This window comes from Myotis brandtii, unplaced genomic scaffold (genome assembly GCF_000412655.1).
Source record: "Myotis brandtii unplaced genomic scaffold, ASM41265v1 scaffold295, whole genome shotgun sequence".
NCBI classification, from domain to species: Eukaryota; Metazoa; Chordata; class Mammalia; order Chiroptera; family Vespertilionidae; genus Myotis; species Myotis brandtii.
The window spans coordinates 28,510-44,070 of NW_005361283.1; the positions used below are offsets into that span (position 1 = coordinate 28,510).

The 15,561-nt window shown below is 38.5% G+C and overlaps 1 protein-coding gene across 1 annotated transcript in view; it reads right to left on the reverse strand.

The window, feature by feature from the left end:
• The window catches only part of NDUFS4 (NADH dehydrogenase (ubiquinone) Fe-S protein 4, 18kDa (NADH-coenzyme Q reductase)), a 32,919-nt gene extending 17,729 nt beyond the window's left edge, over positions 1-15,190 (reverse strand). The window contains exon 1 of the mRNA XM_014542275.1: positions 15,097-15,190. The gene's annotated coding sequence lies outside the window, so the exon portion shown is untranslated. The remainder of the gene's footprint in view (positions 1-15,096) is intronic.
• Between the last annotated feature and the right edge of the window lie 371 nt (positions 15,191-15,561).

Sequence of the window (15,561 nt, forward strand, 5' to 3'; positions counted from 1 at the left end):
TTGAAAAGAACCGGGAGGCACTGTGTTGAACTCGTTACTTGTGTCATCAATGCGTTGCTTTACCTCAAGTTCTCAATGGCCTACCTGTGACTCAACCTTTGCAATAAACAAACAAACAAACAAACAAATAAATACAATCTGTAAATGCCTTACACTCTGCTGAACTAATGATATTCTTTTCTCTTGTGTAGATTTCTACTTCTGTGTTGCACTAGATCATCTGTCATTTTTTAAAGGCTACTTAGAAAAGAGGGCAGTGCTCTGAAGATGTCAATATTGCCTTTCACAGAGTTCTGATTTTATTGGTAAAACAGAAAACCATAAATAATCCATACGTTTTCTAGGATTACAAAACCTTCCGTCAGATAGGGTATGAGAAGCCTTCAAGTTGGCTCTTTAGGAACCTCAAAACTCACCAGTTAATAATTATCTGTAAATTCTAATAAATCAAGTTACTTTATAGATAATATACACACACTAAATTTTAAAACTTAAAATTTTTAAGCGATTGGGTCAAATATGAAACCTATATTCCTATTATTAAAGAATGTTACTATCTAAATAGAATAAAGTTTCAGAAACACAATCTCATGTAAATGTGCCATTTTTTAAATAGTGACAAATCATGATTCAGAGATTAAAGGGCATTCAAACAGAATTTGCTACTGAAAAGATGCATCTCCCAGTTCCAAAGTCCTACTCTCTCAGGGCATCTGCCACAATTTCTAACTCTGTGAGCAAAGCCTGACCTTCCACGCCACAAGTGTGCTTCAGTGAAAGAGAAATGTTAAAAATCACTAAGAAAGTATATGCCAGCATATGTAAATGAACTTTATTCTTTCAAATACCAACTTTCGTTATAAAATATTAGTTTTCCACATAAAAACTGTATGATTCGGTTATCAACTGTTCCCATTTATCTTGTGTGAATTCTTTTTTTTTTTTTTAAACAAAGGAAGCAGGGAACAAGCAATGGGAAGTTGGTGTCAAAATGCCGACAAACCTCCCAGCAAGCCTCCTGCAACCACCCAGGATTGAGAGTCTTGCTGGCCTCTCTCTTTTCAATACCAGAATTTCACACATTTCAATGACTATTATGACTTCAAAGAATCAAATTTTCATCATTGTCCATCATCTGGCGGTTGATCTGTATAAAGGAGTTCTTCTGCATGCACCCCAAACAAAAGCCTCCGTACTTCTGTGGCTATATATCAAGTGTAAAGGTTTATTTGTGACAGTCGTGTCTTTGGTAAATTAGGGTAACACTGAGGGAGTGCAGCTGCCCGGCAGGAACCTCCTTTTTGGCACCATTTCACTTAAATAAAAACTGAATAATTAGCTTCTGCCTTTATTAAACCACAAAAATGCCACTGGCCTTCGTAATTACTTCCGGTTGCCCCACCCACTTAACCTTAATAGTTTACACTTGTCATAAAGAGAAATAAATGAAAAAGGGTTTTGCCAATGGGTAAATTTTTGATAGGTCTCTCAGTATACTCAAAAGAACCAAAATTTTTACCAGGCTTTTTTGGTAATAAGTGCGACTAAATTGCTTGTTATTATAGATCAATGCTGAAAACGTTTTAATAGAGCACATACTGGGACACTACAAATACTGCTTACAGAAACGTGCTCTGTTGGAGGCTACTGGCTACCAATTACGTGTTTAAATTTATTTTAGAGCTGAACTGATCTAAATTTGGTGATTGTGTTTATATTCTACTTCAACCATGAAAGAAGTTAAAAGAGAAACCATCTTAGATCTGTAACAAAATCTTTAAGTACCCTACAGATACCTAACCCAAGAAACTCATTAAAGGGTCTCATAAACAATAAAGGGCATTTTATAAAATAAATTTTACAGTTTGAAAAATACAAAAAGCTGACAGCATGCTGTGAATTACTCACCACAGCGGAACTTTGAACACTGCAGAGAATGAGTGGCCACAGTGATTCAGATACAATCAGACTGAGAACAGAGGTGCCAGGAGAACCAGCTTTGTCTGCCAGAGCACACACGGTGGGAGTCCCACCAGGAAGGAAACAAGGGTCGCAATGTGACCCCATTATGTCTTGCATACTGTAAGCTACCATGGAACCCAAAGTAAAGTTTTAAATGGAATGTTGTTAAGATAGAAAACGATCACACAAATGACACTGCTAATCATACAACGAGTAGGAAATTAAGAAATTAAGAGCTGTGTCTCCATCCCAAACTCCTGTCAGTACCCAGGTGGCCCTTCTGCAGGGAACGGGTGCAGCAAAGGCTAAACCAAAGGGCCGAGTCAAAACTGGTCAGAATCCCAACTCGCAACGTTGGCAGATGAAAACATCTCCTAATTCAGCATCTATAAAGTCAATTAAATGAAGTATAACAAGGACTAAGTAATGTATGTAAAGTGCTTATATTGCACAATAAAAAGAATGTGTCTCTTTAATTCAACATATATTTCAGAACCTGTATGTATTAGACGCTGGACACAATGCTCAACAGTACAGACAAGACCTCTAGACTCTTAAAAATCACTACTGAACTTTTTACAAAGGAAAGAGTGAGCAAAAAGTGGGTGTCAGATGCAGAAAATCTTCCTTGAAAAATGAGTAAGTCATTAAAATACAACAAAGGGTTATGCAATCAGAGTCAGTAAGCTGCTTCAAGTTTAAAGGAGAGAACAACATAGTTTTTCTTTCTAAGTAAGGGCTGACTATTCCATTTCTTGTGTATGTCAAAGCACTGAGTACAATATATGTTAAATAAATGTGTTTGACTAAGTTACAACCATATCCTGAAAAGCCTATGACACGCATAACAGTGACGGGACAGGTATCATTTACCTTTATTCACTTCAATTCAAATGGAAAGATCCTGCTATGCCAAGTTATCCAGGCCAGGGCTGCGGAGGGAATAAAGACTACCCCTGAATTCAAGAGATTTCTCATCTGTGCTCCTGGAGAAGGGGAAGGGGGTCGTTACATAATCATACTATGAAATACAATATTGGCTAGGAGCAAGGAATTATGTCTGATTCAGACAAACCTGGAGGAACCCAAGCTCCACCACTTGCCTGTGCAGTACTGAAAAGGGTCAATGGTTGAGCTTCGACCTATGAACCAGGAGGTCACAGTTCGATTCCCGGTCAGGACACAAGCCCGGGTTGCGGGCTCGATCCCCAGTAGGGGGTGTGCAAGGAGGCAGCCGATCAATGATTCTCTCTCATCATCGATGTTTCTACCTCTCTCTCCCTCTCCTTTCCTCTCTGAAAACAATAAAAATATATTTTTAAAAAACAGGTTATAAGTGACTAAAACAATTCTCATTGGAATGACAGTCATTTAGCAATACATTCACATGACTATCAGAATCTACGTAGAGTAATATCTTAAATGACTTAGTAAACTGCTGTTAGAAAAGGCGTTACACAACAGAAACTGTTAAATGCCGACTGTACATGCGCAAATATACACAAATGAACACACCTAATGTAAGACCATTGCAATCAGGGCCAATATTTAGCTCCAAGATCCCCTAGAACTCAGCATCTGAACAGCAAATGTGAGTCAGTACAGTATTCTTTTCAATTAATTCAGATTCAATTAAAGATAATTATAATATAATGTTTAAATCATAGCATTTCTCTTTCCTGTTAGTAAATGTCTTCAAAAGTCCTGTATATTGTCACAGGAAAACCACTGACCTGCTATGTAACCTAAAATGCAAGGACAATATACAGGACTTTTGAAGATAAGTCCTGTATATTGCGGGGAGATAAGACCTAAGAGAAAAAAGCAATTGGAGGGTAGGGCCAGCTCTGTCTCTCCTCCCTAGGTCTGATGTAGCTCTCTCATCATTTTGAGAGGAGAGGAAGAAAGAAGGAAAGAAAGAAGGAAGAGGAAAATGCTACGAAAGTATAGAAGAAAGGCGAGAAGGGGAGGAAGAACAACCAGGGGAGTGGAAGAGACATAGAGGAGTACCAAGAAGAAAAGAATGATAACAGTCCAAAAATCGGCCAGAGGGCCCAAACCAGGCTGACAGGCAGCGGGGGGGAGAGGAAAAGGAGGAGCCAGTCGCTGGAAGGGAGGACTGAAGGGATGGGGAACAACATAAACAGCCAGAAAAGGAAAGATGATGACAGTCAGCTACACTGTCAGCAAAGGGAGAAGGGAGTCCCAAAGACAGAGAGACAAACTCCAAGCAACAGAGAGAACAGGGGAGAAAGGAGAGGCAGGGAGAGCAAACAGAGTCCAGTCAAGGTAACGACATAACCATCACCCCAGCCAGGACACCCACTGAAACAGGCCAGAAGCTTAACCATGCGTGTGCCGGTGTCAGCACCACCTTGCGGACAGCAGCTCAGCCATCTCCACTGACTTTCCCGTGCGGGTGGTGGTGGTGGCGGGTGGTGGTGGTGGTGGGGCGCGGTGCCGGGCCATGGAGACTGGGGGATTAGAGTAAGTAGATGAATTCAAGATTCCAGCTCCCAATATGCCTTTATCAAAAAGCAACTTCAAAGTCAGAAGTTTCACAGGAAAACCACTGACCTGCTATGTAACCTAAAATGCAAGGACAAAACATGGGATCCTTCTGCCTGGGGGAGGGGGAGACGTGCAGGGTGGAGGGGCCAATGGGGGAGAAAGGGAGCATCTGTAATACTTTCAACAATATATTTCTTTTAGAAAAAAAGTAGTTGTTAAAATGTAATCCCTTGTAGAAAACTATAAGAATTATTTCACCCAAAATCCCCTGCGTACCTCTCTGACCTCACGCTGCTCCCCGTTCTCCTTGGCCACAGCCTCCTCCTCTCAGCCAGCCTGCACTCTGCACTGCCTCTCTCCTCCACTGGCCTCTGCCACTCCAGGCAGAGGAAGGGAGCATTTCCCAAAGACACAGAGACAAACTCCAAGCAACCAGCCATGTTTGAATATTTAATACATTAAAATCCTAACTAAACCAGGAACCTTATTTTACTTTTTCAGATGTTAAATCTCAAACTACTCAATTAGGTTTAAAAATCTTTTAAATTGTTAGATGTTAGTTATAATGACATAAACTCAGTAGTCATCGTAATACATGCAAGTCAGTATACTGATCCGATCCTCAGGTTTTAAATTTAAATGAGCGCTTTCAGCCCAACATTTTGGTATTCCCGTGTCTACACGCTGCTCAGAGAAAGACACGACCATTTTTAATGCCTATTTCATTAGAGGCATTAAAATAAAAAACCTTCAATAACTGATATGTAATATACTCAAAACAGCAAGAAGTAAAGTATTAACCATGAAACAGAACTGAACAAAAAGCCTACTCCTATTTCTGAACAGTGTGCCTGACCGAGAGGCAGTTTGGGGAGCCATAGCACACCGCGTACAGTAGCACCCCTTTTTCTACACGTCCCCTTGGCAGGACATGGACGGTATCTGCAAGCTTGTGAGCGGCGTTGTGAAGGGGGAGTCAGAGCACAGACTGAGCCACAGCAGACGAGCGCCTGGCACAGAGGCGGGATGGGCGTCTCCAGCCTCCACTTCCGAGCTGGGCATTCTCCTCCCTGCGCTCGGCCCCTCTTCCCAGACACGCGCGACAGGAAGAGAAGAGCACTTGTCCCGGGCGACGGCCTCCTGTTCCTTCACTCCCTCTCCCCTGCCTTCATGACCACGTCGCTGTCAGGGGATGGACATAAGCCTTTCACACGTTCAAGGTGGGATTTGGATGAATTCTTGAGTTTTGAAATTATCTGACAAGCTGGCCAATTAAAAGCAAAATACTCTCTTTCTATTACCAAAGAAAGAAACAACAACATACAAACCAACCTACAAAAGAAAGCCAACCAACCAAACAGAAAATTAAAAAAATTAAAAAACCCACCAACCTACATTCAAATACAGTCTAAAAGAAAACATCAGGTATCACATACTCGGATATAAACTCTGATGACTCATTTATAATTATATCCAGTTAAATGAATAAAATTACACAAACAATTTCCAAGGAGAGAACATACAGCTTTGTACTTGGAACTAATTAAAGAAAAATAATGTATCTTCACATACAAATTGTAGAAACACTAAAAGGACAAAAAACATAACATTCAAATGATTAAATATGATCAATTCTACTTTGAGAGCCAAAGCTCCTGGATAATAACACACGAGCATTTCCAACCCTTGGAAGGATACTGTGCGGAGTGCCGAGTGCTCTACACGATACCACCCACAGCAGGTAGGAGAGCGGGAAGGGGTGACCCAGTGACTGTCCTCACAGGGACACAATGGGCTGCGACACCGCACCAGCCCAGACACTTCTAGGCATGAGAGATGCTGTGGCTGTTAAGTCCAAACCTTTACTGTACTTGGCTAATTGGTGCACAGAACTTACAGCGTCTGAAAGATAAAACACGCGTCAGTCCGATTCTCAGTCCTGTTCAGTTGTCTGTGTGGAACAAAGAAGAAAAGAAATGGGCTTTAATTGCTGAAGAATCGCAGAGAATGGAGATGGCTGAGCCCTTCGGAGAAAAGATCTTTGTTCCTTAAACAACTTTAATATAGAAAGATCATTCTCTACTTTAAGTCTCAACGGTCCCTGTCTGCATATAAAACCTCACATTACCATTCATTTCCTCTATAACTATTTAATAAGTACAAGTTTTTTTACATCGCGATAACATGTGAAAATAACTTAATGGGATTGTATTTTGGAACACAAAGTTCTGTACTTATCAATACATTTTATTTTAAACAATTGTATATAATAAATGATCTGACTTGTTTTACTCAATGTCAAATGCAAGTTATCTGAAGTTATTTCAATACTAATGATATGTTATTAATGAATACAAATATTTCTATTTTAAATGATCAACCAATTCTAGTAAGATACATTTTCAGTAATTTCAAGAGCATGTTTACCCATAAATATAAAAATAAGCTATATTAATATTGGTTCATATGCTCAGGTATATATGTCATGTGATAGGAATATTAAATACAATTTAATCTTCTAAACATAAGCAATCATATATTGTATAATTATTTTATTGGTTCATAATAGTTATTAACTTATCTCAAAGGCACATAAAGAACATTTACTTCTAGCTATACTAAGTCTTAACATTTTTCATTACTTGCGTTTTGTTATGTTTCAAAATAAGTATCTCCCACTTTTAGACTTGAAAAAAAAGCCAATAAAAGGCCATTTCACTATAAAATTTACACTTCCAAAATCATTAGTCATTACTTCTTCCTTAGAAGTTTCAGCAATAGTATTGCTACAATCTTAAAGGCTATCTAACAATTTTTTTTTCTCAGTAGCTTGTAGGTAGTGTAAAAACCAAAAGAGACAAGTACATTGTAAGTTTTTTTAAAAATAAAACTCTACCTCAAACTAACTTCTATAATCAATGCTTTTTTTAAATTTTAATAGTCTCATCTAAATACAAGAATATAAATAAGCATCTGTAGACTGAGAAACACGAAGAAACATTCCATATTTAGTGAAAGTCTTGGAAAAAAAAAAGCCCACATGCTCAACTGCCACCCTGAAAGGCTCTCAAAGGCTGCTATTCTTTGATGTAAAATGAAATACTACTTAGTGAATAAAACATAAAAAACTCCTGTCTACCCTTCAAAGAGACATATCCTTTGACCCAGTGCTCCAGACTAAAGCCTTGAAATTTTTGCACAAGAATGCTGCGTGAGGAAAGTCCAGACAAAACAGACACTTGAGATGCTAGGAGGCTGTATAACCCAATCACAGACACTAGCCTTCCAATAATCTAGCAGAGATAGCGCCGCCATCCACCAAAAGAAAGTAATCTCTCCAAAGAAAACTGACCCCTTCAAAAAGCAAGCACCAGAGCAAATGCAAGCCTTTCACTTAGCTTTATCTTTTTGTGCAGGTCACCTCTTAATGCTCAATCTTTAATTCGGGTTTGCAGACTTATAAAAAGTTTTCATCTATAAACTTTTAGTATGTTAGGAAGTAAAAACAACATAAAACTAATACTGGTGTAGCAAATATAATTGTTTTATTTTAGAAGGCTTGCAAAAATATCACTCATTTCTACAAATTTCTTAGAGCAAGTTCAAGCAATGAAAAAATGTAAAACCAACTAAAGTGACAAAAAAATTATATTAAATAACTTGTTGCTGCTTGCAGACATTCTAAAACAGCAATATTCTCGCCCAGTCGGCTATGTGTGTGCGCTAACACCAATGCCTGATCGAACAGCAAGTACTTACTGCAAGTACCAACAAGTGACCAAGCTTTAACTGCTGTGCTGCTGCTGGGAGGAAACTGCCAAGCAGTAAAACAACAAATTGGCAGCATTCGAAACCCCGACTCTTTATTTCACATGCACACCTAATTTTAACACACAGATCATTTTAAATCCTGATAGGCTTTATATTAAAGTGCTTACTATCATTTCTCAAAAAAAACTTAGGAATGAGAGCCAGCCTTTCCCACTCCACCTATTTGAGATTTACAGACTGACTGCTACACAGTTTCCTTTCTGATACTCACTTATGCTGAGGATGTATGTATAACCACCATTAGTTTAAAACAACCGCTGCTTAATGGTTTTTAAACAAAATGACTAGGCATCTAACTGAAAATAAACCACTGAAAGTGTCAACATAAACACTGAAGCATAATGCCTGGCACAGACGGGTGCCCAATTCATGTTTATCAGACTGCTACACGGTTTCCTTTCTGATACTCACTTATGCTGAGGATGTATGTATAACCACCATTAGTTTAAAACAACCGCTGCTTAATGGTTTTTAAACAAAATGACTAGGCATCTAACTGAAAATAAACCACTGAAAGTGTCAACATAAACACTGAAGCATAATGCCTGGCACAGACGGGTGCCCAATTCATGTTTATTGAATAAATAAATAAATAATGAAGGATCGATGGCAGCCAACTAATTTTACAAAAGTAACATACTAATGTCCAAACTATTAAGGCTTATTTCACCTTATTTTTACTACTACATTAAAATAATTCTTACATTTTGAGGGGATTTTTCTATCTTTTGTATTTAAATTTTAACTATGGTAGTAGATACTTAATATAAGGTGATTGTGACAAACAGAAATTAGTATTTTAAAAATAGGAAATAAAAATGATGACAAAGCATTTCAAAAACATACCCACATAGGTCTCATTCATGCTGTAGTTGTTTTATGGGGAGTGCTTACTCAAAATCTTTAAAGAACAATGAACAGTTAACGTCTCTATTTTGTATAGTCCACGTGAATATAAAAAGACAACATGCTCTCATCAAATGTGCTGAAAGGAAACCGAGGTGGGGGTGGGGGTAAAGGGAGAAAGTTTCTCTCTTAATAAAGCACAAAGGCAAAGGCATTCTTCCCCCAACCTCCACAGCACAGCAATCCTGCAACAAAAACCAAGGGCCAAGCAAACAGTCAGCGGTGAGCTTTCCTTAGTATTTGCAGGAAGTATCACGGATTTGGAAATAATGGTGCAAACACAAAAAGGTTTTTTAAACACTGTGCTTCTACATCAATTAACAAGATTATTTTAAGATGCTGTCATCTATCTACTCTTTTGATATTTAAATTTTTATTAATTCTGACAGTAAATGAAAAGGATATTAGTTTATACACAACAGAGAAGACATTCTTAAAACTGACTGATTAGAAATGTACCATGTGCTGTGCGGTAAGATTCATTAATAGCAATCTAGGAAATTAGGAAGTACTACAATTTTATTCTCTGAAGATTTGTTCTCTATTTGCCAACATTGTATATAGTTAGAAAATGACAAGGCCTGGCCAGGTAGCCAAGTGGTCAGAGCATGGTCCGGATACGCCAAGGTTTCGGGTTTGATCCCAGGTCAAGGCACAACCAGTGAATGCATTAATAAGTGGAACGACAAATCGATGTTTCTGTTTCTCCCTCTTCCTCTCTCTCTCGATGTTTCTGTTTCTTTTTCTCTCTCTCAAATAAATTTGAAAAAAGAAATGCAAAAATAAAATGAAAGAACAGATTCTTTACCCTGGAAAAAGCTGGGCAGACTTCTCCCCTTTACATTCTATGCCTAAAAAGATAAGGTACCTGTTATCAATACACAATTGATACTCAAAATAAAACATCTTTTTCTTTGTACTTATAAGGGTACTGACATCTATGAAATACTATAAAAATTCCCTTAATTTCTTATGTTCTATATATTAAATTTTGCCTGTTAAATGTAATAATAAAAAAAAAGTAAACTTTTTATTTGGTAGCATGGCCTCTGAACTACCTGAGAATAACAGTTAAAATAATAAACAGCATATATGTACGATGGAAGAAATGAAACATGACTTGGTCACAGTACAAATAAAAAAGGCCTGGGTTTTAGCTCCCCATGAGCTCCACCTAAGGAAGAAGCAGGAGAACATAAGCTGTAAACTGCCTTCCTCGGACTGCTGGATGCGCAGGGATGGAGGTCATAATCCCCCGCAGGCCCTGCCACACATCTGTAGCATCACAAGAAATCCCGGCAACAACAGTGTAAAAGGGATTCAGTTCAACTGCAAGATAATCACGATGATGAATTAACTAGGACCCATGTGATGTGAATCAAAGCCCTGGGGATGTTTAAACCGAAAAAGAAGACTTGGGAGAATGATTCTCAAACATTTTGGTCTCAGAACTCCTTTACCCTCTTAAAAATTACTGGGTGATAGGCACACAATGCAATATACAGATGATGAACATAGAATTGTACACATGAAACCTATATAATCTTATTAACCAATGTCACCCCAATACATTTAATTTAAAAATATATGAAATAAAAATAAAAATTATTGGACCCAAAGAGGTTTTGTTTATATATCTGCAGATATTTGCCATAAGAAATTTAAATGGAGAAAAACTTAAATATATACTTAGTTTAAAATGATAATAAACCAATTATATATTAATAGAACATTATTATAAAAACTAGAGGCCCAGTGCACGAAATTCGAGCACTTGGGGGGAGGGGATCCCTCAGCCCAGCCTGTGCCCTCTCGCAGTCGAATATCCCTCTTGCAGTCCAAGACCCCTTGCTCCTTACCACCCACCTGCTCGCTGCTCTTTACCGCTCGGCTTGCTGCTCCTTAGTGCTGCGGCAGAGGCGAGAGAGGCTTCCACCACCGCTGCTGTGCTCGCCAGGCATGAGCCCGGCTTCTGGTTGAGCAGTGCTTCCCCTGTGGGAGCGCACTGACCACCAGGGGGCAACTCCTGCACTGAGCATCTGCCCCCTGGTGGTCAGTGTGCGTCATAGCTATCGGTCATTCAGCCATTCGGCCGATTTGCATATTAGCCTTTTATTATATAGGATAATATTATTACTCATATTTTCAAAAGCTAAAGAATTTAGTGAGAAGAGGGACAACTGATAGGCATTTTTGAAAATCTCTAATGAATAGCTTAACACAAGACAGGTTAATTCTAACATCTGTTCTTTTGTTCAAACTGTTGTACTAAGCTATCTTGGTTGAACTATATGAAGAAAATTCATCCTAAAAGAGACATGTAATTAGAAAAGGGAGCAATATTTTAACAGCCTTAATATTGTCATACTCACATTAAAAGCATTGTTCTATCTTGCACTGTAAAGTTTTACCCAGGCATGATTTTATGACATCATACATTGCTCATCTGGAAACACTGGTTCACAGGAGGTATGCACATCTTCCTAATGTTAGCACATTTCACTACCTAATCTCCTAAATCACATTCCTGAACATCACCACCAGTACCATCCCAACAGTCTTTATTGGGAAGTTGTCAGGCTCAATCAGATCAGTGGCATAATCAAGTTCAAAAATTCTCATTTTTACTTGGAAGCTTGAAGTTTATCATGGGTAATGCTTCCTTGAAGCAGCAGGTTTATTTTCTAGAAAATGTCTGCCGTGTGCTGAAGACTGGAAAACCATACTGTGTCACCTGTTATTGTTTTTGCAATTAGAGGTGCTCCAAGAAGAAAGTGGCCAGCTTCAATGTGCAACAGCAGCGCAGCGACACAAGTAGTTATCCTTAGACCCAGTGACACCTGGGGACATGCAGCAGACGTGTCTTATGCACAATACTTCCTGTTTTGCCACACGGGAAATACAAAGATGAGTATGCGGGGTGGAGATTTTTAAATATTAATCATTTTTACTGCTTCATCAAGAATGTTAAGTGAAACTGACTTTAAAAAGCCTTTGCCTGATTAGGAAAATAGTCTGACTTTGTCGACCTCCTAAAAGGGCTCTGGGCTCCCACCCAGACCACACTGCGAACCACTGTCCTAAGGAAAGCTTGCATCGTCCCTCGGGCTCCCAGTCCTCACCCTCCAGCAAATTCAGCTTTCATCTAGTTGATTACTTGTTGGAGTCCCACATAAGATTTCTCTTGAATAAAAGGTTGAAAATATTTTAAATGAAAAATAGATTCAATAATGTAACTAGGTAACATCTAAAGTTATCCTCCGGTTTGAAAATAAACACTAAAACTAACCCCCAATTAAGTTTAGTCCACATGCTTAAGACCTAGTCCACATGCATCACCTGTATTAATTTTAAAACTACATCACATAAGATAGCCAATAGAAATCATGAGAATGGCTAATTCCCTTACCACACAATTAAGATTCTAGTTTCTGTCCAATTTCAGGTACAAATATAACTAACTAAAGGCCCAGTGCACGAAATTTGTGAAGTCAGGGGTGGGGGGAGTCCCTCAGCCCAGCCTGCGCCCTCTCGCCACTGTAAGCCTGGCTCAGGGCTTCTGGCTGAGCAGCGCTCCCCCTGTGGGAGTGCACTGACCACCAGGGGGCAGCTCCTGCATTGAGGGTCTGCCCCTTGGTAGTCAGCGTGCGTCACAGCAACCGGTCATTGGGCCGTTCGGTCGATTTGCATATTAGCCTTTTATTATATAGGATGTTGAGTGGTTAAGAAAAATGGTATCCTAAGTTAATAAATTGGTTTATAGTATTATTATTCTATACTATAAAATGCGGTTTCCACATCTTATTTTACGTCACCTTTTGAAATATTTTCATCATTAATACTGATACATATTTTTAGAATCTTTTTTTTCAAAATGCAAATCTAATCAATTCCACTTGCTCAACATTGCTGTAAGTCCCTCCATCCCCCGGTCCTGTCATTATGCTACTCACTGAAGCCTTCATCTGATCGTATGCAGGAGCAAAAAAAGCCGAAACCCTTGTTAGCACTGCGTTACCTATATGATTATTTAATACTTCTGTTTTAATATAAACTTAAATGAATGGCTAAGGGTTTCAGCTATCCATATTAAATATGACCTCAATAACTATGAATAATTACACATAAGACCTCAATTGACTTTAGCTGGCATATCAAACCTATATTTTGACTAGTACACACTTCAAGAAAGACATAACAAAGCTGGAGAAAATCTATACAGGGCAACAAAATTCATTAAAAGTATGCAACTGATTTGTGAGACAATGAAAAACATAACACTCAGAGCAGCCCACAGCTCCCGGTGTGCTTCACAGCACCTTGTCTAGAGCAACAGAGGGGTGTCTGTTCTGACTTATGCATCCAAACTAGACAGAACAGAACTTAGAAGCATCACTCGTAAACTTAGAAAATTTTATAAAGAGTAAACCCCATGTACTGAACAAGAAAGCAATCTCTTGGGGCTTAGAAGAGATGCAGTAGAAACATTAAAAGAGGATCCTCATTCATTGATGAACACATGGCACGGTGAGTCCTCCTCCGCTTCCATGAACTTAGAAAATTTTATAGAGAGTAAACCCCATGTACTGAACAAGAAGGCAATCTCTTGGGGCTTAGAAGAGATGCAGTAAAACATTAAAAGAGGATCCTCATTCATTAATGAACACATGGCACGGTGAGTCCTCCTCCGCTTCCATTCCTGCCTCAATTCTTCTACACCTGAGGAAGCACGGGCTAGGAGGTGAACATGTGAAGCATAAGCACATGGCACTGAATGAAAAGCTGGGGGGTTGGTACCAGCAGCTGGGCAGACTGAACTGGAATCTAAATGCCCTGAAGCAGAAAAGGAACAGCAAGTCACAGGCACAGAGCAAAGGGGATAGAGAGAGTGGGACCAGGTAAACCTGGAGAGGACGGCCTCAGAGACCGTCAGGATTTTAATGTTTACTCTTCGTAGGTCAATAAGAAGCACCATAAGATTTTTCAGAAGAGGATGACAAAACCAGCATTTTAAAAAGACTATTTTGGTTATCCTTTGGTTTTAAAGTTCAAATCAACCAGCCTTAAACATAAGATATTTAGGGATTTCCTTACTGTTTCCTTATCTATTAATTTTCCTATTTAGATCTTTAATGGTGCAAATAGAAACTTAAGTGTGACCTATTATTTAAATTATGCTCACAGGCTCAAAATTGAGCAATAAAAGAATATACAACGATTAGAAAGGGAGTAGTTAAGAAACACACCCATATATTTGATAATGGTAAGCCAGATAAAAATGAAAATACGACTACACATTTTTACTGGAAGTCTTACGACATTGACAAAATTTATGCTATCATATAATATAAGCATCAATAACAAGCTGCATCTAAAATGCCACCACACATTGGAAAATTTTATGTCATGGTTACCAAAATTCTTTCTGTTGTGAAGAACATTATTTATTTGTTGCTAGTTGTAATCTCTCATGTGTAATGTGAAATGGGATGTATACACACAAAAACAACTGATTCCAGAAAAACTCAATATACTTAATTTTAAATAGTACTGGTACCTTACAACTTAAATAGTATAACTGAGAAAATAAAAAATAATGCATGCATTATAAAAATAAAAAATGTTCTAATTGCTACTTATAAACACCAAAAAATGGAAGCCTTTTGTAATTTTAATTTCTCAATATTTGTATGACTTAATATTTGTGTATAATGCTTAACATAAATTATCTTTATCATTTTGTGACAAATATTTCTTAAAGTAAATTTACATACAATTTGGACAGTCAAATTCACATCACTTCCCACAAAACACCCCTCTTAAAATCTATTGTACAAGAATAACCCTGAAGGCAGAATCCTAGCAGCGTATATAAAAAATTCTTACCAATTTTTCATCAACTGTTATGAGTTGCGAGTCTCGAGTTTGGTCCTGTGCCAACCTCCATGTGGAAGTGCTCAACGACCTGCAGTGCAAGATTTTAAATTAAAAAATGATCCAAGCACAGGGGCAAGAGAGGCAGACAAACATTACAGAGACAAGCTACTTTAACAACACGACCTTATAAAAAGAAATAGGAAGAGAGGAGGTCACAGGAGTCCCTTCCTCCCCCATTAGTTCTGTCTGCTGAGCGTCGACCTGTGAACCAGGAGGTCACGGTTTGATTCAGGGCACATGCCCGGTTTGCGGGCTCGATCCCCAATGTGGGGCATTCAGAAGGCAGCCGATCAATGATTCTCTCTCATCATTGATGTTTCTATCTCTCTCTCCCTCTCCTTTCCTCTCTGAAATCAATTAAAATATATTTTTTAAAAAGTATATGTACTTTATAGATATCTTTCATAATTTTAA